Source organism: Mesoplodon densirostris, chromosome 12 (genome assembly GCF_025265405.1).
Source record: "Mesoplodon densirostris isolate mMesDen1 chromosome 12, mMesDen1 primary haplotype, whole genome shotgun sequence".
In the NCBI taxonomy this organism is placed as follows: Eukaryota; Metazoa; Chordata; class Mammalia; order Artiodactyla; family Ziphiidae; genus Mesoplodon; species Mesoplodon densirostris.
Genome location: NC_082672.1, coordinates 66,997,323 through 67,021,291, shown reverse-complemented (window position 1 = coordinate 67,021,291; position 23,969 = coordinate 66,997,323). Strand labels below are relative to the sequence as shown.

General features: G+C 42.9%; 1 long non-coding RNA gene across 2 annotated transcripts in view; it reads left to right on the top strand.

The window, feature by feature from the left end:
- Positions 1-23,969, top strand: part of LOC132500277 (uncharacterized) — a 271,126-nt gene that overhangs the window by 72,068 nt on the left and 175,089 nt on the right. The window contains exon 3 of one of the 2 annotated variants that reach the window (XR_009534003.1): positions 3,627-3,962. The exons of the other annotated variant lie outside the window; for it this stretch is intronic. This is a non-coding gene — a long non-coding RNA (uncharacterized LOC132500277). Of the gene's footprint in view, positions 1-3,626; positions 3,963-23,969 lie in introns of those variants that run through there. 2 annotated transcript variants of the gene reach the window in all.

Below are 23,969 nucleotides of genomic sequence, written 5' to 3'. Positions count from 1 at the left end.
TCCCCCCATCTACCAATTTGTGTTCAGTGGTGCCCAGGGTTCTTACCATTCATCTCTATTTTGGGTTAAAGTATTATACCTATAAAAATTCCCGGTTAAATTGCAGAATCTTACTGGGAGAGTTAATACATTAAGTCTTGTGAATCATTTATATAAACATGGCTTTTTCACTTAGCTGGCCTAACATCTGGGAAGGTGTGGAGAGAGAAGGTAGAGAAAGCTCCAGTGCTATCCTAGACGGTAAGGATGAGTCAGGTATCTTGGTGGAAGCCCTTATACATATATCAATGGAGAAGAAAGGGTGCAAAAGTGGAATTTGCCTACCTAACTGTATTTCCTGGTAATAATTCTGCTTAGAATTAGCCTCTCCAGTATACTGCTCAAGGGTGAAATTACAAATGGTACTCGTGAGGTGTTACTATTCATATTTACGTTCATGGAGTTAACACTGGAATATTTAGAATCATGTTCAGTTTGTAAAGGTATATAACTGTGCAATGATTTGTTCTTTGGTACCAGAAAAATCAACTGATTTTTAGGTTGCCTGGTCTTCACACATACTATTTTAATCTAGCATTGCTTGATTCCGTTATAAATCTTGGGATAGAACTTTAAGACAAGGGTGTTTATTAAGTTTCCCTTCCCTTCCCCTCCCTTCTTTTCTTTTCTGATGTGGTTCTTTAAACAAAATGCAGTGGTGATTTCTGTCTCTGACCTCTGGCAAATTGTGATCTCCTGCAGTTGGCCTGGGTGCTTTCCTGTCAATGGGTAAGACTGCAGGCAGAGACAGGGGCCCCGGGAGGCAGCCACTCGTGTTCTGGTTACTGTGAGCCGGGAGGAAAATTAGGCAAAGATGATAGATTGACATCAAGGACATCTGAGGTGAGCAAGTCCTTCTAGTTTATCCATGAGGCAGGAAGATAAATTAATAAGGGAAAGTGACAGTCATTTACACTGGCTGGCATCAGCCGGCATCTCAACTAGGCTGCCGACCAAAGGTCACAACTCACCTGCCATTGAGACAGCCAACAGTGAGGCGAGAAATGATTTATTTTCAACAATTGTTTAGATACTTTATACTTTGTGGTGACAGAAGAGTGTCTCTTTTCCTCTCCCTCTTCCTCTCCAACCCCTTGACTCTTTAGCTCACTTGTGAGCATGCATGTGCGGTCTCTCAAAACATGCAGAAGCAATAAATCAGCCAGTTTAAGAAGACCCAGCCAGCCCAACACAGATCGATTTCACAGGGAAGTCGATGGCCTGCTAATAGAATTACAACTACCTGTCAAAACAGGGAAAACATATCTGTGACAGTGACAAAGGGCAAATCAATTTAAGAAGAGGTTTTTTCTTCTTCTAGAGACATAGATGTGGAATACATGGGTGTCTCTGAGCGTCTGTAATTGTGAATAGAAACCATATACTTGGACTGTTAAAGATAAACTTATGTCAATGATTCTGGAAGAGCAGACTGACTCTTCTAGGTTTGTCTGGTAACTAGCAGTTTGCTCTGAAATAGGATATATAACAGGAAGCCGCTGCCTGAAAACACATTCTTTTAACTTTGTTATACCAAATAAGTTGGTCTTGTCCATTAGATAAATTATATTCCCACAAACTTTGCATTTTCATGTTTCCTCTTGTGTCTCATTTCAGGCAAGTAGCTGTGCATTGCCAAGGACGTCTCTCTGGCAAACCTTTATCTTCTAAGTCAACTTGATCATTTTCAGAGACCTTGTAAAGCTGTTGGCAATATGACTTTTAGTAACAGCAACTTTTGTGTTCAGGCTTAGTTTCTTGCAAAGGGAATCTTAATCCTAAACACAGCTCCTAGCCTAAACCCATTGTGTTTTAACGTGAGGCTCTTTCAGACCAAGGACTTGATTTTTAAAAACAATTTAATATGCATTAACTTAGCACAGCAGCATGGATTTTCTGCAAAATAAATAAAGAAAATGTCACACAGTAAGAGATATATATTTGATTTCTGCCCCCATTTCCTGGCCTACAGCTTCTAAAACCCTCAGAGTCTCCAAAGAGACAAGTGTCTTTTTGTATGCTAAGATTACTGGTGGCTAGGGGGCTCCTGGATAACCTCTGATGCAGGCTGGTTGTCAGGGGAACCAAACGTGTGGTTAGAAGTTGGAACTTCTAATCGCACCCCCTGACCTCTCTGGGGAGGGGAGGGAGCTGGAGGTTAAGTTAATTACAAATGGCCAGTGATTTAATCAACCTTGCCCATGTAATGAAGCCTCCATGAAAATCCTAAGTGAAGGGTTTCAGAGAGCTTCTGGACCGGTGAACACATGGAGGTACTGGGAGGGTGGCAAACCGTGGGAGAGGGCATGGGAGCTCTGTGCACCCCACCCCCAATACCATGCTCTATGCTTCCCTTCCATTTGGCTGTCCCTGAGTTGTGTCTTTTACAATAAACAGATAATAGTAAGTAAAGTGCTTTCCTGAGTTTTATGAGCTGTTCTAGCAAATTATCAACCTGAGGCAGAGGGTGTGGGTACCTCTGCTTTACAGTGAGTCGATCAGCAGCACAGGTGATAATCTGGCTTTGTGATTGCTGTCTGAAGAGGAGGGGAGGGCAGTCTTGTGGGACTGAGCCCTTAATTTATGGGGTCTGTGTTAACTCCGGGTAGTTAATGTCCGAATTGCTTGCTGGGGAAAACCCACACGTTCCGTGTCAGAAGTGGGAAGGTTAGTAGAAGCAAACAGGAGAGTTTTCCCTTTTAGAAACAAACAAAAAGTAATCCACTGTTACAAGAGAATCTAACCGTGTCATTGTAATCAGGAAGCACACTGGGTCTTATACTCACCAAAGCTCAGTGACCAAATGGACCCGCATTGCTGCTCCCTCCCTGGAGGAGAGCTGCTCTGTGGCAGTAGAAGCATGGTTTGACAAACATGGTTCTGGAATCAGACACATTCGCATTTTGATCTGCAACCACTTACTAGCTGCAGGACTTGGGTAAGGGCTTAGCCTCTGGACACGCTAGTTTCCCATTCTGTACAACGGGGCCATTAGTAGTGCTTAGCCTCCTGTGGTCGTTACAGGAATAACTGAGCTACTGGGTAAATCCCATGGCACTGACATCACTCGTTTCTGTAATCTCCCTTGGGCTTATGACTAGCCAAGGAGTGAATGGTCTCACTGGCCAGGTTTTGCTCCAGGAAGCTGGGCGATGTCTCCCCATGCTGTGTTTTAAGTTAACAGACACTGTGATTGTCTCCAACCCCCTCTCTCTATATATATATACCCCTCCCTTGTTGTGTCTTAAGAACCTTAATGCCTTGCATTGTCATTTCCATCTCTACCTTTCGAGACACCAGTCTCGTCCCTGCCTGGGGGACTGGTTAAAGGGGCCAGAAAAATGCCCGGTGGTATGTCTGCTGCCTTGTGTTTGGTGGGTGGTGGCTTTGGCATCTGGCATTGAGGGTCAGCGATTCAGCCTCCTGGCTCAGTCTGGCTTTGCTGACTACAGTTCTCATTCTTAGGAACTCATTTGCATCCCTACTCCTACGGAAATGAAGGCAGGAGCAAGATTTCAGTCACTTCTCAAGAATGTTAGAGAGTAACCAATAACTTTTTTTTTTTTTTTTGGATTCTTTTCTTCCAGACTAATGCTGATGAGAGCTGCATTCCACGAGGGCTCAGTAATAGAACCACCGTTGGCCCAGCTGTCTCAGAATGTTGTCTGTAAAGAGGGGTAGTAACCAGTTTGATGCTCTGGTATGAGCTTATATCCACATGCCTCTCACCTGGGCTCTAAGTCCATTCACTTTCCACTGCAGTTCCATGAAATTCATCCTGGCGCTGTCCCAATTTCAGAGCTATTGTATTAGCATCATTGCTGGACATGAACAAATATTGACTATAGCCTTAATTTCTGTTCTTCCTTAAAGAAATTTATAAAAATGGCACTGTGGTGCATCTATGTGGATAAAGACAAAAATGCAAGTTTCCCTTGGTATTGATAGGATAAGTGTACACTTTGTCTCACTTTTTAATTAGGATAATTGTGTGTTGACTCTATACTTAGTACATTTATACATCATTGCCCTGGCACTACTTCTTCCTCATCGTATTGGAAATTTCCTCTCCAAGGGCTGAGGCCTGTGGACTCAGTGTTGCATATTTTAAGTACGGCAGAGCCAGAGGAGGTGTGCTGAGTGACTGAAGATCTCCGTGTTAGCCCCTGTGTTGAAGCTCTTTGTGTAAGTCTACACTCTCTGCCTCAGATTCCTCTTGCTCTTGTGTGTGTGGGGAGAGCCTAAAAATAGTGCTTGAAAGGGTTGCCAAGATCTTAGCTTTGTGTTGGAGAAACCATCCACTAATCTTATTGCCTGAAACCAGAGTCAAAGAAGGTGCTCTAAAATGAAGGTTCAGAAGAACAAACATTTCCGGACTGATTGCCAGCAAGGCATCCAGCCTTCTACTTGGTTACTGAGGAAATCAGGCAGATGAGAAGGTGCCTGGGGCTCAGGGCCGGGGCGGGCGCATATCTCCCAGCTCTGGGTCCCTGCAGTTTGTGCCATGTTTGATGTGTAACTAACCCAACTCGGCCTCAGGTTTGCAGTACAGCAAGTGGAGGAAAGCTTTGCTGTGTTGCCCGTGACAGAAAGTATTTTTAAGTTTAATAAACTCATTGTAGGATTATTCTTTTTTAGAACCACGGGCAGGGAACCTGTAAGGCTCACTGTTCTGCAGCTGGCGCTGTGATTTCCTTCTCCTCGACAGGCTCTCTCCCCTCTTCCTCCACCCCGGAGACCTGCTGTGGCTCTCTCCTCTATTACAGAGTTAAGACTGTCTGGGGAATACTAGTTAATTGCTGAGCAGCTAATCAGAATCGTAAAGGTCAGTGATAACAGGCAAAGCTTACTGATGTTCACAAACAGCAGGATGTGGCAAAAGCAATTTACCTTGAGACATCTACTGAGCCTATGCGGTCTCGCTTGGGCCCTGTCTGTCCATCTTCATCTGCCCCTTTCAGTTTCTGCCTCTGCCCCTCTCTGGGTCTTGCTTCTAGGTATTCCATGTTGCTGTTTGGTCCCCTTTGAAGGGGTTCTGCATCCAGTTCTGGTTTGTGAGGTTTGTGCCATGCCACCACCACTGCCCGACACCGGCCACGTGTCCTACCATTCGACTCCATCCTGACACCATCCACCCGGAGACAGCGTCAGATTCCACGGGTTACGGGCTCAGCCCCGCGAGACTGCCCTCCGCTCCAGGTGCCAAGCAAAAGCCCAGGTTGTCACTCGTGCTTCTGGCCCACATATAGATCAGAGGTTCCAGGCACCCCCTCCTCAGGTTCAATGAATGTGCTAGAGTGGCTCCCAGCAATCAGAAACATTTTACCTACTAGATTACCAGATTACCAGTTCTGGGCCTCTCTTGAGCTCCACTGTTTGCTTGTGAAGTCACATGGAACAGAACGCCTTCGCCACTGCTGCCTGTCCCACCGGTGGCCACGCTGACCGCTGTGCGGGGGTCGGGCTCCTTGTGCCCTGGAGGCCATGAGCCCTCCTGTTCGTAGGTGATGCACACTTCCCGTGGCTGCTGCCATGCTTCATACTCCTCGGAAGTGGGGAGGGTGTCCCAGCCCCACCTTTCGCTCCAAGACCGAAGCAACTTTCTTAGTGGCTTGCATCTGACAGTCCCAGAAGGAAACAGAGGACACAATTGAAAGGGGTTTTGGGGAGAGTTTGAAGGAGGGATTCTTTTCAAAGGTGTTTATTAGTTATTAATGGTTCACAAAATATTTTTGCTGCCTTATTAATAATACATAATGACAGTCACACGATCTTCTATATGTTGGGTACACAAATGAGGTCATTACAGACTACTCAAGGCTTCCTTCTGAGACTTAGAATCAAATCCCAAACCCTTTACATGTCCTATGACAGCTGTCCCCAGGCTTTTTGGCACCAGGGGCCGGTTTCGTGGAAGACAGTTTTTCCACTGACCGGGGGAGGGGATGATTTTGGGATGATTCAAGCACATTGCATTTGTTGTGTACTTTATTTCTATTATTATTACATTGTAATATATAATGAAATGATTATGCAACTCATCGTAATGCAGAATCAGTGGGAACCCTGAGCTTGTTTTCCTGCAACTAGGTGGTCCCATCTGGGGGTGATGGGAGACAGTGACCCCCGAAGTGTGTTGCTATGTCCAGTCTACTCCGTAATCTCGTTTTGGGTGCTGTCACTGCAGAAACCCTGCTTCGCAAAGATAGGATGCTGGAAATGGGAGCAGGCTTTTCAGGCTTTTTGTGGCAATCTCAGGATATTCTGCCTTGACTTTAATCCAGAACGTATGGAGATTTTAAATTGTCTCAGACATACTTTTAAGGACACTGTCACTTGTGATCTCAAGCAGTTGATTCTCTTCTAACACGGACAAAGTCGATTCACCTGTTTATTCACAACTGGGTCGCGGATCCATTCCTTCCCAGTTCGGGGGTCTTCTGTGGTTGGGAAGTAGTGCTCAAACTCTTTTGAAAGCTGAGATAGGTGATTGTGCACCAGCCGGGAGAAAGAAGGCCCTGACTCAGTCTCTTTCAAAATCTCTGCTGATGTTTAAAACATGTCAGAAATCCCAGTGTTCACTAGTTGCCCCCATAATTCCAGTTTTGCTTTGAATGCAGCCACTTTATCTGCCGACTTGAACACAGTTGTTATTCTCCCGTGAAGTGACATACTGAGTTCGCTGAGCAGGTTGAATATGTCACACAAGTAAGCAAGTTTTGCGACCCATTCTGTGTTACTGAAATGTGCTGCCGGTGGTGACTGTTTTTCTAAAAGAAATCTCTGGAGCGGCTCTCATAACTCAGAAACTCTGGTCAGTGATCTGCCTTTAGAAAGCCATCTCACTCCTGTGTATAAGAGAAGACGTGTGTGCTCTGCATCCATCTCACAGAGCTGCACGAACAGACGTGAGTTAAGGGCCTGTACTTTAATGTGGTTGATCATTTTAATCACATCCTGCAAAACGTTATTAAGTTCAGGTGACATTTTTCGGCTAGCCAGCATTTCTCTATGGATGACACAGAGCGTAGGCTCCATTCAGAAGCGACCTCTCTGACCCGAGTCGTGAAACCAGGAAGCCGTCCAGTCATGGCATCCACTCCATCTGTGCATATACTGACACAAAATAACCAGTTCAGTTTTCCTGATATGTAATCATTCAAAGACTTGAATAGTGCTGCAGCTGTGGTGTTGGTTGGCAACCAAAGTGCACATAACATATCCTCATGCACATCCTCCTGAAAAAATAGCGTACAAAAACAAGCATTGTTGCCTCGTTGTCAACACCGGTAGACTCTTCAACCTGGATTGCATACCACGGTGACTCATTAATCCTGTCTAACAGTTGTTCCTCAGTATCCTCTGCTATTTCATCAATTGGTCTAGTTACGGTGCTGGCTGAGAGAGGAACACGTGCCACCTTTTTTTTTTTTTGCGGTACGCGGGCCTCTCACTGTTGTGGCCTCTCCCGCTGCGGAGCACAGGCTCCGGACGCGCAGGCTCAGCGGCCATGGCTCACGGGCCCAGCCGCTCCGCGGCATGTGGGATCTTCCCGGACCGGGGCACGAACCCGTGTCCCCTGCATCGGCAGGCGGACTCTCAACCGCTGCGCCACCAGGGAAGCCCATGTGCCACCTTTTGAACTGCAGCCTCTCCTAAACGTTCACGACAAATGTCCTTAGCAGCAGCAGAATCAACTCTTCACCAATAGTAAGGGCTTCTTAGCTTTAGCAGTGAGGTTAGCCACTAAGAATGATGCTCTCAGTGCAGACATATTTGATGAAGTGGTGGCCTTCAGTAATTGCTCCTGTTCTTTGTGTTCATGTTTTTTTCTTTTGAAAAATTCCAAAGGCTTGTCTTTCAATGCAAGGTGCCTGGTCTCCATGTGGCAAAGCGATTTTCAAGGTTTCATGGTTTTGTTGGATAGCCGGTCACCCCATATTATACAAAGCGGGCTTGGGGAATGTGAATCACCTGTTGCAATGAACCCGTAATTTAAGTAGGACTCATGGTATTTTCTTTTAAACGCAGCTTTCTTTTGGTTGGCAGTCTTAGAGTCTTCTGCTGTCTCATCATTTGGTCTTTCCCCCTTTTCAAAGAAGCCCGCCAGCGACGTTTGTTTTTTACTCATTTTGGCTAGGGTTCGCTTGTGGGCTTACCAAAACTGTGACTGAGACAAGTGCGTAGTGTGGGAAAGAGGTGCCGACCGAAGTGGTAAATAAAATAATGGGTGGGCCACGTGCAGACTAAAATAAGTGCTGGATTCCGACTTAAAGCCTGCCACCAGATGCAGCTGTATAATTGAAGTACATCAACTCACTTTCCACTGTAAAGCTGCCACCAGATGCAGGTTGTCACTTGCCACTCACTGATAGGGTTTTGATATGAGTCTGCAAGCAACTGATTTATTATGGCCTCTGCACAGTCAGACCTCTCTGCTAATGATAATCTGTGTGTTTGCAGCAGTAGCATCACCACTTTCGCTTCACCTCCGGTCATCAGACACTAGATTCTCATAAGGAGCTCGCAGCCTAGATCCCTCACACGCGCAGTTCACAGTAGGGTTTGCACTCCTATGAGAATCTAATGCCGCCGCTGATCTAACAGGAGGTGGAGCTCCGGCGGTAATGCGAGCGACAGGGAGAGGCTGTAAATGCAGATGGAGCTTCACTCGCCTGCCCGCTGCTTACCTCCTGCTGTGCGGCCGGGTTCCTTACAGGACATGGACTGGTACCAGTCCGTGGCCCAGGGGTTGGGGACCCCTGTCCTATAGGCCTCCAAGCCCTCCCTACCTACCCAGCCCGATATTTAGACTCTCTCCAGCCCCTAAGCTCTTCATTTTGTTTTGCAAGTGGGCCAAACAGTTTTCCTCCTCAGGGCCTTTGCTCATGTTCATCTCTGCCTGTAACACACTTCCTCTCTCTTCCCTTCCCTCTAATGGTTAAGTCATGGCTCAGCTTGCAGTGTCATTTCCACAGAGCACTGCTGTGCACTCTCATAACAGCGTCTATGTTTTCTTCAAAGAACCATGGTAAACAAGATAAGGCAACAGAGGAGCATTTCACAGACCTTTCATGACAGTGATCAGTTTAACTCTGGCATGTGAGGTTGGGTGGGAGGGTTTATTTATATATTCTGTGATTGCTTAATATCCATCTCCCCACCACATGACTACAGGGGTCACATGTACTGATGCTTCCCCAAGCCTAGCACATAAGAGACTAACTACCCACTATATGCCAGGGGCCTTACTTATGTTGTGTGGGTTACTTCAATCTTCATCACAATTCTATAGGCAGAAGTTAGCAATCTATAGTCCACGAGCCAAATCCAGCATATCAGCAGTTTTTGTCAGTAAGGCTTTATTAGAACATAGCGATGCCATTTTGTTTCTGTATTGTCTATGGCAACGTTTGGGCTGGGAAGGCAAAATGGAGTAGTTACAGGAGAGACTTGTCTGCAAAGCCAAAAAGAATTACTCTCTGGCCTTTTAAAGAAAAGGTCTGCTGACTCTTTCTATATATAAGGTAACACAGAATCTCCGTTTCACAGGTGGGAAAATTGAAGATCCACTACCTCGTAGCTAGACTTCAAGTGGCAGAACTGAGATTCAAAGTCACCACACTCCCTTTTATCATCTTTCCCCAGAAACCAGATCTCCTTGCTGACATATGTTTGGCAAATTTCCACAGGGGAGGTGACATTTGGTCTAGGTCTTAAAGGAAAAGTTGGAATTCTGCAGTGGCCGGGAGAGGACAAAACATTCTAGGCTGAGACACAGAGGTCTGAGGGAGCTTGGTGTGTTTAGGAGATAACTAGTCAGACTGACCAAAGCATGGTGCTGGTAGTTGTGGGGATGGTGGGCAGAAATGGACAGGAAAAGAGGCTACTAGAATGAGAGGAAACTGTGCCAGACCAGGGAGCCTGAACTTTAGCTTCCGAATTGTGCTTTCTGCTTGTACATCTTCTCTCTCAGTAAAATAATTTGAGTGTTCTAACTATATTTTCCATAAATTATCTACATGTAACACTGTGTTAGTACTATATACATTATAGTATGTACAAATATAGAAATTTAAAAAGATGGACTGAAGGTAAAATTAATATTTAATTACATTTTATTTTAGTTTATTAATGTCTTATAATACCTTTTGACTGCCTTATAATGATGCTCAATGAGAGTGATGTTAATGAATATGCTTAACTATATTTGAAAATCTTGGCTTAACACTGATACAGCTGTTTGAAGCTATTATTTCAAGATTAGTTTTCTTTAATTTGGGGTTTTAATGGTATCACAGCCAAAAATGATAACTCACAAAGATACATGGATTCAAGTGAAAGATATACATTGTTGGTTTCACTTACAAATTACGATAATTATTTTTCAAAACTATCCACAAATTATGCAAAAGTTTTTGTTTTAATTTGTGTGCTATGTTTGCACCTTCCCTGCTGTCAATTGCTTGTCAATATGCAAATGAATTTGAAAGTGCTTTGTTTTCATATTTTATACAATGTGTTCAAGCCAGTAAAACTGTTCACCTGGAAATTTTTAAACAGGTTAGGAAATTGGAAGTTTAAGTCTCTAGATTTGGCAGTTCTTAAAGATGATACGTATCATTTCCAGCAGCAAAAATCATATAACAAAGAAAATATTTCTAAACATTTTACTTTGAAATGCTCTCTCACAGGTTTCTCCAGGAAAGAAGTTATTCCCTATTGCCTTACACTGTCTCATTTATGTAGAAAGAACAGATTTTGTGCTTATTTTTTGAAAAAAACTGTATCTCGGTGACAGGTCTGATTATCTCATTGTTGCATTCACCTCCTCTTGTGGTTGACTGAGAATTCAAACTGGAAATGGAAGAAATGTTTGTCTGGCTATTTTCTTGTTATTCATTGGCTTCATTAGGATTTTCTTTAATCCACAGCTTCTTTGAAAGATCTCTTTAAGCCATTTATCCCTTTTGCGATGGTTGGTCTAGTTGAAGGTATTTCATATACCCTGTGTTGAAGGTATTTCATATACCCTGTAAGCCTGAGATATGGACACGGAACTGTGTTGTATTGTGCTCAAGTAACTGAATGACTGAGGGCTCCACTGTCAAATCCTTGAGATCAATGGGTATCTTAAATATTAGAAATCCTTAACTACTTTCTTATATTTTAGATATCTAAAAATAGAAGTTCTAACATTTTACTTCTGCACCCCAGTGGCTCATCTTGTTCATCCCCTGGGTGCACACACCTTATTTTGGAGACTGCTGCTCTAAGTACTGGAAAGCAAACCACAAGTTATTAAATGGGAGTGGGTGACATGATCAGGTTCAGTTTGTCTTTGGGATTATATTTTGTGGCTTTGTGTCTAGACACTTTAAATATTCCCCTAAGGTTTTATTGTGTACATATTCCAATAAATAAGTTAGCTGGTTTTAAATAATATTATCCAAACATCTTCAGAATAAGCAACCACTCTGAGCCTTGTGAAGGCTTGTCTAGCCTCATTAGTATCTCAGTGCCCCCAGAAGTTCCCTGAGAAGTCCAAGGGCTTTGCCCTTTAAGTTGGAGACTAATGTGCTTTGGGTACAAGGAGACCACTAAGGTGACTTAAGCACCTCTCTGTGGAAAGAAGAATAGTTGTGTTCTGCAAGAGTCATGGCATATACTTTTTGTGACCCTATTAAAACTGAAGATTTAAGAGGAAGAATTATTAGCTCTGACTCCATATTAAAAAAAGAGGAAGAAGAACTTAAAAAAATGAGAAATGACTCTAGGTTAAGAGTTGCTTGAGGAGTTATGCCCTTTTTAAGCTTTAATGAAAAATTCTTGTGTTTTTTCTTTAATATAAGCATATGAAGATAAAGAACCAACCACTGACCTTGAAACAAGGAGAGAAAAAAATGGAGTTGGTCCCTGAGAAATAGAAGTTGTCAAAACAATCCCTACCTAGGCAAAATTTAATAGCCATTTTGGATAAAGTGCTGTGCTAGTTTATTTTGCAGGCCATGTACCCAGTACGTAAGGGACTTCATCCCTTGTTAAGCCTGCAGGTTTACTTTTGAGAGAAGAATTTTCGTTATCTCTTTAGGAAATAATTATGTAAGAAGTCTATTGCTTCATTTTATAATTTTTCCAATTACAGTAATTGTGTGAGTTTAGAAGACAAAATAAATTAAAAAATTTAAAGACTACTCTGTGTAACTGCAAATGGCTTACAGCATGGCATCCACATAGAACTATGCTTTCCAAATTCTTGAGTGGTTGGGAAATACATTTTGTGTCTTGGGAAAAGGAATATATAGATATACAAAATGTTAAACTGGAATCTTACCGAAGGTACCAAGATATGATCGATATCAGACACCAGAATGTTTTGAGACAGAACATCTGTTTGGAATTTCAAAGTAGGTGCTTAAAACCTGGTTTTATGACTCTTCAATCTTTTACTCACTTTGCATATAGAAAAGAGTTGAGAGGGTTCATATTTGTGGACAGGGAATTTTTGTAAAGGATTTCTTTGGAGGAAGGTGCTGATTGAGTTGTGAGCTTTGCCCCCTCTACCGTCAAGGTTAGAAGGTACCTGCCTCCTGCTTCTGGTCTTCAGCAAGACTACCTGGAGATCTTGAAATGTGTGCCTGTAATTAGCCAGGCACCATGGACAGGGATTTGCCTTCTGCATGGGGAATCTAGAACATGAGGGATGAGCTGCCTAGCTGCCTTGATGCTAGAGGAATGAATTGTTTCTGATATACTAGGATTAGCCTATATCCCCTGAATTTGTTCAGGTAAAGGATTTATGGGTATTTCCCATGAAAGGTGTGAATCCTGCATGAGAGAGAGTTGATGATTGGAGGGGTGGTGGCACCCCAGCAGACAGAGTGAACTTTAGGTCACTGGTGGAGTCCCAGCAGCTGAAGGAGAAATCAGGTGACCAGCCAGACTGGAGATGCATTGTTTGAGTCAAAGAACTGACCACAGAGGATGGCGATGCTTGAGAATCCCCAAGGAGCTCTCAAATGTGCCTCAAAAATAAGAGCTTTAGATAAGCCCAGAGAGCACGATGCTGTCTTGCAGTGTTACTAATCAAATGAAGCCTTTCTCCCTCCTTTCCCTCTCTTACCTCCCCCAGTATATCCATGGCAGGACAAGAAGAAGAGGATGAGGTTTTGGAAGTATATGACAGGGACAGGAAGGGAAAGCTAAGACAAGATGATCTGATTACCAAATTGAGCCTGTGTTTGTGACCCACAGTGCCTGGAGGCATTTTGTACTCTGACAGTGAACTGAAAAGTATGGTATTGCCTAGGGTTGCAGCTGGGGGAGTGGAAGGACTTTCCTCCACTGAATAAATTTTAATAGTATAGTGGGAGGCCAAAGTAAAGGCACTTGCTGGTTACATCTCATGAGTCCTGCCTTGTCAACATCCTAGTCACAGAGCCATCCCTTAACTCAGGGCCCCGAGAACAAAGAGGCAACAGGACACAGGGAGAGCACTGTTCTGGGGACCTGGAGGAAAGGCTGTCGTGCAGTGTTTCAGCCCCTTTCCCTTTCCTACTGGCTGCAGTGACTGGGGGCAGAGGGGGATACTGCTGTGAAGTAAGCAGTGAGTGCTGTTTCCTTTGGTCTGCAAGGAGGGCTGTTTGGCAGCATCAGCTGGTCTCCTCATTAATGAATTATTAAAGGGTTGATGGGCATTGTGCATCTGAGGCTTGGAAAGCAATGCAATATATATATACCATCCCAGTTTTTATATATGTCTAATGCAAAGGTGATAATACTTGATACTCAAGTATTATTGAGTATGTGATTTTTTTGCATAAGAGGTGAGGAAACACGGTAACAAGCACTGGAGGATTCAGGCGTGGGTTGTTTGTGATCAGGGAAAATCACAGTATCTTACCAGTTCAGGGTGGGAAAACTAGTGAGACCCCATTACTGCACAGGGATTAAGAGTGTAGGTTTTGGAGTCAGGCTGTTGCAGTTCGAATCCTAGAACCTCAGATAAGTCCAAACCTCTGTTTTCTCTTGTGTGAAAGGAGTAAACTACTGGTCTCATGGCATTATTATAGAAATTAAAGATTATCCCCATAGAGTACCTGCCTTAGTTCCTGGTACCTGATAAGTGTGCACTAATTGTCAGCTAAGATCATCATTGTTTTGCTAATCTATAGAGTTGATTCTCACCGTTGAAGGTAGTATGTTCTATAAAGTCACCACAAACACTGAATTAGCACATTGCTCCTAGGGGAAATAAAGGGTTATGGTCCTGTGAGCCTCTGGTCACAGTATTTTCATAACTTTGTATTATATGTGCTTCTGTTTAAAGACACCTTATTTAATATATATTGTTGATTTGTTAACATTGAACTTATGGATAACAGCACTGAAACTCATGCCTGAATGAAGATTATCTAACACACCTATTTTCTCTAGAGGGCACATTCTCGTGCTTAGGAACTCCAGACAGCACTTCAGCACTACACATAGGGGTCATTCCAAATAGAAAAATCGCCAACAAAAAGTACAAAACTGTGAAAAACATGACAACAAGGGGATGATACTCATTTATAGCATGAAAGCTGAAGTAAAAAGGCAGCTTGTTTGGCCTCAGCTGGGAACATGGACATGGTGTAAAGCAACAGCAGTTCCGACCCATGAGAACACCCCAGGGAATTCTTCATGACCACCCTGGGAGTCATGTACTCCAGATCACAAGGCTACAAGGCAGCTCTGGGTCCTGAGTTACCACATGGTACAGAGCTGTGCAGAAGAGCTGTTCAATGCATCACCAGACTTGAAGTGACTGTGAAATTCAGTTTTATTATTTTGAACACCGTGATTTTTGGCAGCATACAATGTTAATTACCGTGATGAATATAATCTGTAACAGCTTCTTGTGTGGCCATATTGTGCTGTTGACTCACATAGAACGTGCTAGAAGTTAAAATCCATTGTTCTTTTTAACACAGGCAGCTTCTTAGATACATACCCCTATCATGAACTTGCTAAGTTTGGGGGAACTTAAGTCCAATATATTACGTTTTTCCCAATTAGATTTACTTTTAAGACCTAGCTACTCCTTTTCCAGCTTCTCAAGAGCTTCTTAGATCTTGACTCTGGCAAGCGACCATCCTTTTGAATTTTGTGTCTTCCACAAATGTCCAAGCCTTTAAACTGCTCACTGATAAACATTTCTTATCCAGTACCCTGGGCTTTGGTATTGTACAAAGAGAATACAAATCTTGTTTCTAACCCAATTACATATTATTTTCCCATGTGAATTACTGGTCAATTCTAGTGCTGTTCCTTTTCCTTTTTTCCCTTTTTTAAGATTTCTGTCCTTCAATATAATTACTGATTTTTTAATCTGGATCTTTCTTGCTCCCTTTAAAATTTTTAGCCTTAATCTTTCAGTTTCTGGAAGACATATTCTTCCCTTTTCTTGAGAAAGTACCTGTCAGTAGCCAAGGTTATGTCATCCTGGAATTTGATGCCAGGGCCCAGGTACAAAACCCCTACTCTTTGCCACCATCTGCAAAGTATTCTATTATTTCCCCTCCCATTTCCATAATCCTGGTTTTTGGAAGAACAAGTGACCATTACTTATAAAAAACCTTAAAAACAGTATTGCGTCCTCAAGTATTGTGCACCAGTATTGTGTTTGCCTGGTGCAGTGGAAACACACTGCCCTCACAATTAGAAGACTCTGGTTTGAATCCTGGTGTTTCCAATTACAAGCTTAATGACCTTGGAGAAAGGCCTTAATGTTTATGATACTCAATTTTTACAAAAAAAAATCTGTAAATAGGGGCAATAGTTACCATTCTTGTGTGAGGATTGTATGAGTGAATGGTGCCAAACATTTAGTTCTAGATGAGTGTAGCTAGTTGCTGTCTGCTCCAAGGATGCTGCCTGAGTCTTCTCTGTCCCGGTCCTTCACCCCTTCACAGATCAGTAGGAGTGTATGGTGGTCAGTATGTCTGATATATCTTGGCACGTCCTTAGATATACCCTGTATATCTGTCCGAGAAAGAGAGGAAAATTCCCCACTGACTATATATGATCTATGCCCAGTGATTTTCACTCCTCAGTGGTAGATGAGGGCACCAGCTCTGGGACTGCAGGCACCTGAATTATTATTGATGGGTTCAGCTTCAGACTTCCCCGCTGTCCCTCTAGATGCTCTATGAAAAAAAAGTCTTTTATGGTCACAGAGGTCTAGAAATAAAGAATTCATTTTTCAGATTTAGAATACATCACTACATATTAAAAGCTCTGAGGAACGCTGCAAGAAAGACGGCTACTTAACTTTACTGAATTCAGTGGTTCTCACAGTTATCTGACCTTGGAACACCTTCTTTCATGAGATTCATATTAATGTCACACTAGCTTTGAACAGAAGCCCCTTCTGAAAATGTTGGACAGTAAGATGACAGTTTACTTATTTATTTATTTCTGATCTTTCCTCCAACCTGGCCCTGTCCCAGCAAGGTTTTGGAGAAAACTCAGAAACTGCTAGTCTGTGTATAGATTGTTAGATACTTACACACACACGGAGAGAAGTAGTTCCTTATTTTCATTTCCTCTGCCCTGCCATCTCTCCAGGATGTTCCTGGAAATCTTCCCAAACTGGCCTGTTTCCTCCCTTGGGGCCATCCTGTATGTAGGTAGTGTGGCATCAAACAGCTGTGGGGGGCTGGGTGACTTTTGTCTGTGACACTGAGAACAGGTTCTAAAAGCTGGCGGTGGAAGGGACACAGGAGGACACTGGGGATCCCCCCCGCCCTCCACGGCCATTGCCACGTCCTACGCTTCTTCACAGACACAGATAACCTAGTGCTGGATTTAACACAGCCAATCAGCTCAAGGAAATGTGAGGTATAGGCAAGCTCTTTCCTATTTCTGCAGTCCTCATATTTTCTATTATAGTCCACTCCTAAGAACTCCACTGTGACCCCATCAACTTCACTAAGTGACATCACTGAGATCTTGAACTTTAGGTTCTCATTTTTTGCTAACAGCTGGTGTTCATCTGCTGCTTGTTTTCTTCTCTCAATGCACTAACATGAATTCAGCCATGAGGATCACAGCTATTGCTTCCTGAATACTTACTATGCGCCAGGTGTCGTTCGAAGCCCTTCACATGCATCAAAGTAGTTAATCCTTACAACATCAGTGTGATCTAGGAACATCTACTGCCCAATTGCAGAGAAGCTAAATAATTTTCATGAAGACATATAGCTAGTCAGTGGTAAAGCTGGGGTCTAAAACTAGGTCTGTCTTTCCCCCAAGCCCATGCTAATATCAATGACTGTAGATTGCCTTATTTAGGATATATCGGGCACCTCCACACCAGATACCCTGGAGAGCTACCGCAATCCTGTACTCTCCAGCATCTTTTATTTCCTCACTTCCAATATTTAAGGTTGCATTGAGCTAATTGTGCCCCAGACAGTTTCTTCAGGGGCTTTCTCTTCTGTGGCTAACTTCCAGGCACTGCTAGAGGAGACACTGAGTCACATACATCTAGAGCATAGCATATATATGGGGTCCAACTTTAATCTGGCTCCACTATGCTTGTCAGCCCTTTTCATCTCTCATTGACCCAAAGCATTCTTCATGGGAGTTAGTCTTTTCTCTCTTAAGCTCCCAAACCTTCCATTGACATCATACCGATTTTACGCAGAAGATTGAAAGAAATGATATGGTGAAGAAAAGGCAAGGTGTTCAATATTGAAGCCAACCCTAATATCTTTATGTCCTTTGCCTTCACTCTAGCAAATCACTCACCCTCCTTCTCCTCTCATCCCACCTTTGAAACAAACATAGCAGGTTCTTGGCTCTGGTTACAGCCTCCCTTGTATTCTTGGACATCATTTCTTACTGTTTCCCTCTGTCTCTCTTCTGCCCAAATCATTCTGTTCTCTGGTACTTTAACCCTTAATCACTTGATGTCTGTTTTGTATTTGTATTACCCCTGTGCACTGAGTCTCATTTCTCAAAGATGACTACTGATTTCTTTCTTTTCAGATCTAAAAAACTTTCCTCTGTTTTTATCTACTTTGACTCCTTAGGCATTTGATAATGCTGACTACCCATTAGAAAAAAAATTCTCTTCTCATTGACTTCTATAGTGAAGTGCTTTCCTGTTTTCTTCCCCTGCTCTTTTTCTGTGTTCTTCGCTAGCTCTTATGTCACTCTCAATCCCATTCCTATTCCTGTTTTCCAAAGCCAAAGCCATGTTATTTACTCTGTTTCCCACATGTACCTCTCTAGACTTCAGATATTGCTCTATGTTGAATAACTTCCAAATCTGCATTAGTAATCTTACTTCCTCCCTTGCTCCAGTTATGCATTTCCAACTGTCTCCGGCATAAGTGCACTTGAAAGGAAAATTGAAGGCTTTCACTTACCTCTGAAACGGGTTCCTTTTTTTTTTTTTTTTTTTTTGTGGTACGCGGGCCTCTCACTGTTGTGGCCTCTCCCGTTGTGGAGCGCAGGCTCCGGACGCGCAGGCTCAGCGGCCATGGCTCACGGGCCCAGCCGCTCCACGGCTTGTGGGATCTTCCCGGACCGGGGAACGAACCCGTGTCCCCTGCATCAGCAGGCGGACTCTCAACCACTGCGCCACCAGGGGAGCCCACGGGTTCCTTTTTATAACCACTTTATTTCTGTTGGTGGCCCCACCAATATTACAATCTTCACATAATTTTGAAGTTAGGTTTTACATGTTTTCTGTCCTTCATGCAATCTACTCTAGCTTTGTCCTTTATTTTCAAAATGTTTTTCATATTTTCTGCATGTCCACTTTCCTCACATGGTACCCTGGTTGAAACTGAAGCCTGTGAATTTTGCGTTTGGGACCCTCACTCAAACAGTTCTAGATCCTGAGCACCCCTAGTGATGTCTGTTTCCTGTTCCCTCAAATTTATAGTGCCATCAGTCTGCCTGCCTTCCTCTAATCAAAATTCTCTTTCTCGAAAAACAAAAATGCCTACCTTGAGGTAGGAATATCTGATAGCAGTTTATCACGTTACCCAGTGTAATTTCTATTACTCTTACTGCAACTCAAGTTTTTAAAAAGTGGAATCAAGCTTTGCATTGAAGTAATGAAGGCTCTGAATCTTAGATATAATTCACCATGAATAAGGACCACTGAAAATAAGCAGCTTATATGGTTTCCTACTTTGCTTGAATGAAAGCCCACTGCCCCTCTCCTTGCTGAAGTCCTAATCTTACCAGTCTTTGTCTTACCTCTTTGATCCCGGGGTCTCCTTTTTCCAATCCTTCCGGCTACCAACTTCCCACAGCTGTTACCTCCCTCACTGCTTCCAACATTGCCTGCTGTACTGAGTTAGGTCCATTGTTTTGCACACTTCCTGTGGACCCTACTCTCTCACTACCTTTCCAACACTGTTTTCAATTACTTTCTATATCCTCCCAGTCAGCAAGTGGGCCTTTTATTCTTGCCCTTCTTTTGTGCTCTGCTTTTGCTATTCTTTTGACCCTTCTCTTCATCTATTGAAATCATATTTGGCTCTTAAGGACAACATAAATCCTACTTTCTCTAGAAAGGTAATCTTTCACTTTAGCAACACCAGTTTCTCTTTCTTTTGAATTGCTCTTTTAATTACAGTCATCAAAACCACTTAAATCAGCATATAACTGTTCTCTAAATTGTTCATTACTCTTTATTTTACCTCTCTAACTTGTGGGCCAGGGTGACAGCTCACCCTCCTTTAAATATTTATACATTATAAGCATACATTAAGTATGTGTGGATTGGCAGGTTGTTCTTTGATGTTTATTAGAAGTTGACCCACGTTGATAACTACTTGAATATACTGCGGAAGTTATTCTTTTGAATTAGTTAAGAATGGATTTATTTTTCCCACCTGAAGAGGTAAAATACATGCCTATCGTATTCACAATATTAGTGTGAATTCCACAGATGTTACTACAAATACTTGGTTTACAATAAAAGTTTTGGAATTCAGTTCTAAATGATAGGGTAGGGTTTAAAGAAGTTCGATAATGAAGGCATTTAAAATAAAAATGTAAATGAATGTATGAATATGCCTCAGACCGAGTCACACAACCTTTCCAAAATGAATTGCAAAAATAAGGATTAAAATAATTTCTCGGGCTCTTACTGTTAAATTATAGTGAAATGAAAGCATTTAGATGGGTGTTATAGGCATTGCATAGTTAATTATAGTGGTCGCACTTGCTTTTGCTCCAGCGCATTGTAATTAATGAAGATCTACAGCTCTGTGCTTTGTCTTGGAAAACATACACTGCTTTCAATAAGCATCAATATAGCTACGATATTCTTCCCTTATTTCTCAGGAATGACTTTCTAACACAGGGGAGCCCATTGTTGAGGCAGCAACATGAAAATCACAGCAAGGTTTGAGCTTGGACGAATAAGAGCAATTGACACTATTCACATATGCCTAACCTTGTCTTGACACCCACAAATGTGGGCTCTAATGACATGCGACATGGTTTAGACCAACTCAGTAATCATAGTATAATCATGCCTTTTTGAAAAATTCAAGCCATAAGAATGACTTTAGGGTACAAATGAGGAAAAGTTAGCAATAGTATAAGTTAAAATATATACTCTGGACCTGAATCTTAGTTCAACCTGTGTGATTATGTACGTTTGCCATTTTGAGTAGAAGGCTTTAACAAACTTTGGGGGAGAGAGACAGAAGGTCTCCAACCTTAATGATATCAGTGTTTTATAAGCACGAAATATGAAGAGCCAAACACAAAAGGGAGGAGAAGGTAAGACTTCTGCCTCCTGTTAGCAGTATTCCATAAATGTAGAATTAATAATAAAGATTATAACATCCATCTTTGTCTCTGATGAGCCCCAATTGCTAAGATCCGTCTGCAAGGGACACTAGCTCCAAAAGAAAAGGCAATGGATTGGACTTGGCACGTGGCCCAGCAGGAACCTGACAGTTACCTCAGCACAGCCTTCGTGGACATTCGAGGGCTTTGTGCTGCTGCTATTTTGAAATAATCGGTGTGCACACAAGAGTAAACATACAAATTGTGCTGCTTGATCCTTCCTCCCTGCTCTGCAGGGGCCAACAGGGCCCCCTATGGAGACGTGGATGGCAGAAAAATGTCTCTCTAACTCTCTCCCAAATTCCCTGTTGGAGACAGGCGTGCAGCCTAGTAGGTGTTGGGACTGATTGCCAGCACCTTTCTGTGAGGCCACTGGCTCGGATGTGGCCCTCTCTACCTCTCTGAAGTGAGCCCTTTTCAGTGTTAGAAGCCTCTGAGAATTATCAAGGGTGCAAATGGTGGCCCAGAGGGTGATAGCGAGAGGGCAACTCCTTTAGTGCTCAGGAGCTGACACAGTCCTCTCTGCCCTAGGGGGCAGAGACGATTGCACCCTCTCTCCTAAATCCATAGAGGCTTATGAGCTATGAGTTGATAAGAGCCCCGCTTCCTCTCTGGGTGTTGAAAAAAGTGGGCTGATTTTGATATTTTGAAGAGGAGTTTTAGAATTTTGTTGTAAGTGCCACTTAAGGTTTTTCAAAAAAGCACTTCCCTGTTTATAGAGGAAAACACTCCCTACATAATATGAAGAAGAAAATCTCTCAAATCTGGAAGAAGCTAATTGACTTTAGATTGTCTTATCAAAATATGAACTGATATCATAGGACTCCAGCAGATTTATCCACTACAGATCTTTTACTTTAATTTATTGGTTACTTCACAGAATTGCCAACTGCATTACAGTCCCGTGTGTAGTGGGAAAAGCACTATCATATAACTCTTGAGCAGATGTGCTACAAGAGTCTTTTCATTTCCTTTCTTAAACCCAAAGAATAATGACACTGCAGTATCATGTGGTGAAAAGAGCAATAATTTGATAAACATTGTCTTTCCATTAGATTAGAGCAATTAATCTGATTCTAATTTGGCTGAAACATTATCATAGTGGAGTCCCCAGAGCCCTGTGAATAATCTCTAAACACATTGGCACACTCAGTAGACAAACATTATCTCCACTCGAACTGTTCTTCCATATGGTCTTCTCCCATGGTGATGGAGGGCACCCTGCTGTTTCAATCAAATAAATGTCAATTATCTGAGATAGATTTTTAGTTCTCGAGTCCAGGCTTGCAGTGCAGCCAGAGTGACTGGGTAGAAGGGTCTGCAGCTCTTTACTGCACATGCCGCTTGCATTTTATAAGGAATTCACACCTTGCCACATCATCCGGCATTCTAGTAACTTCATAAGTAAAATGGGTGGTTTCAGAGACTCACTCTGTGTGTGTGTGTGTGTGTGTGTGTGTGTGAGAGAGAGAGAGAGAGAGAGAGAGAGAGAGAGAGAGAGAGAGAGAGAGAGAGATTCTTGACTTTCATTTAGCTTTATTTGCTTATTCTGGGAAGTAGAGAATATTTTTACATTCAAGAAGAGATACTCTTCACCATCCATGGTCTAAAATAGGGTTTCTATGAATGTTCACTCCCTATTCAGTCACTTCCCCCTTTGTAGCAGCCCTCTCTGTCCCTGAATGGAAATCTGGACATAAAGATCTCAGAAACAAAGACCCGTATCTGACTGCTGGTTTCTTTTGCAGGCCTTTCCCTAGGCACGCTTGTTCTGCATATGGAGGGCCTTGGTGGTAAGAACTGTAGGATTTTTACCAACCTTGTGGGGCTTGCTGATGAGATCAGGGGCAGCTCTGGGCTCCAAAAGACAGCGGAGGGAAGGAGGGCACTTCTGGAGCCAAAGAGAAGGATCTAGCCTTTTAGAAAGAGGGCTCTGGATATGAAGCTGACAGCACCAAACCGAGCAAAAGTTGACTGGGCGAAAAGTGACGTGCTGAGAAGACTGTCAGTTCTACATTTCTTTGCAGTGCTCTCTATCTTTAGGGTGTCAATTATCAGGTGTTTGTTTTGTTATCAGACAAGACCTTGCTTTAAAAGCTCGTAAATTTGCCCAGAGACCTGAGGGCCCCTGATGACTACATGTCTAGACTAAAAGCACTAGGTCACCTTCCTTGCTTTCTGCTACTGTGACAAGTTGGCACAAAGAAAAAGACAGTCCATGGGGATCTGGACTAATCCACTGTGGCAATCCAGCAAATGTTGTCAGAAAGGATTTCAGTTTCCACATTGGCTGTGATCCTGAATCAAGGAGGAAATCCACTGAAGGCTCAGTGAAAAAAATACAGTCGCATCAAACTCCTCCTGTCCCCGAAGTGGTTTAATCAGAGACCGTGAGTCATTGACAACAGATGTCAGGCCCTGGGTCACCCACTGCAGTTAGAGGGCAGGAAGTTCCTTACTCCAGAGGTGGGTCCTGTGCACCTGCTCTGCAAAGTGGGAGGTATGGAGGATGGGTATTTTAGCAACAGCTGGAGCATTTGCTGAAGAGAGCTACCCTTCTGCTAGGCTGACATGTGGAGGAGGTTTGTGAAGAGAAGACTGAGATGAATTAGAGGTGGTGATGTGCAGTGGTTAAACATGCGGGCTCTGGCAGGAGGTGGCTTGGATTCAAAGCCTGAGGCCACCACTTGCTATATAATCAGGAGAAAGTTCCTTAGCCTGAAAATTCTGTTTCCTTATCTATAAAATGGAGATTGAGATAGCATCTAGCCCCTTGTTTGTCCTGGGAACTGAATAAGGTAACCAATGTAAAGCATATAGCATACTCTGGCGCATAGTATGTGCTCAGTAAACATCTTCTGCTATTCTTAGAGAGCGAAGGGTTCAGGAGACTTGGCTTTGAATTGTGTGGCTTCACCACTAACCAGTATTGTGTCTTCGACTTGGTCACTAAATTGGTCTATGCCTTATATGTATATATTAAGAGGTGATTACCACAAAACAGTAGTCAACATTCATCACCTCACATAGTTACATTTTTTTTTCTTGTGATGAGAACTTTTAAG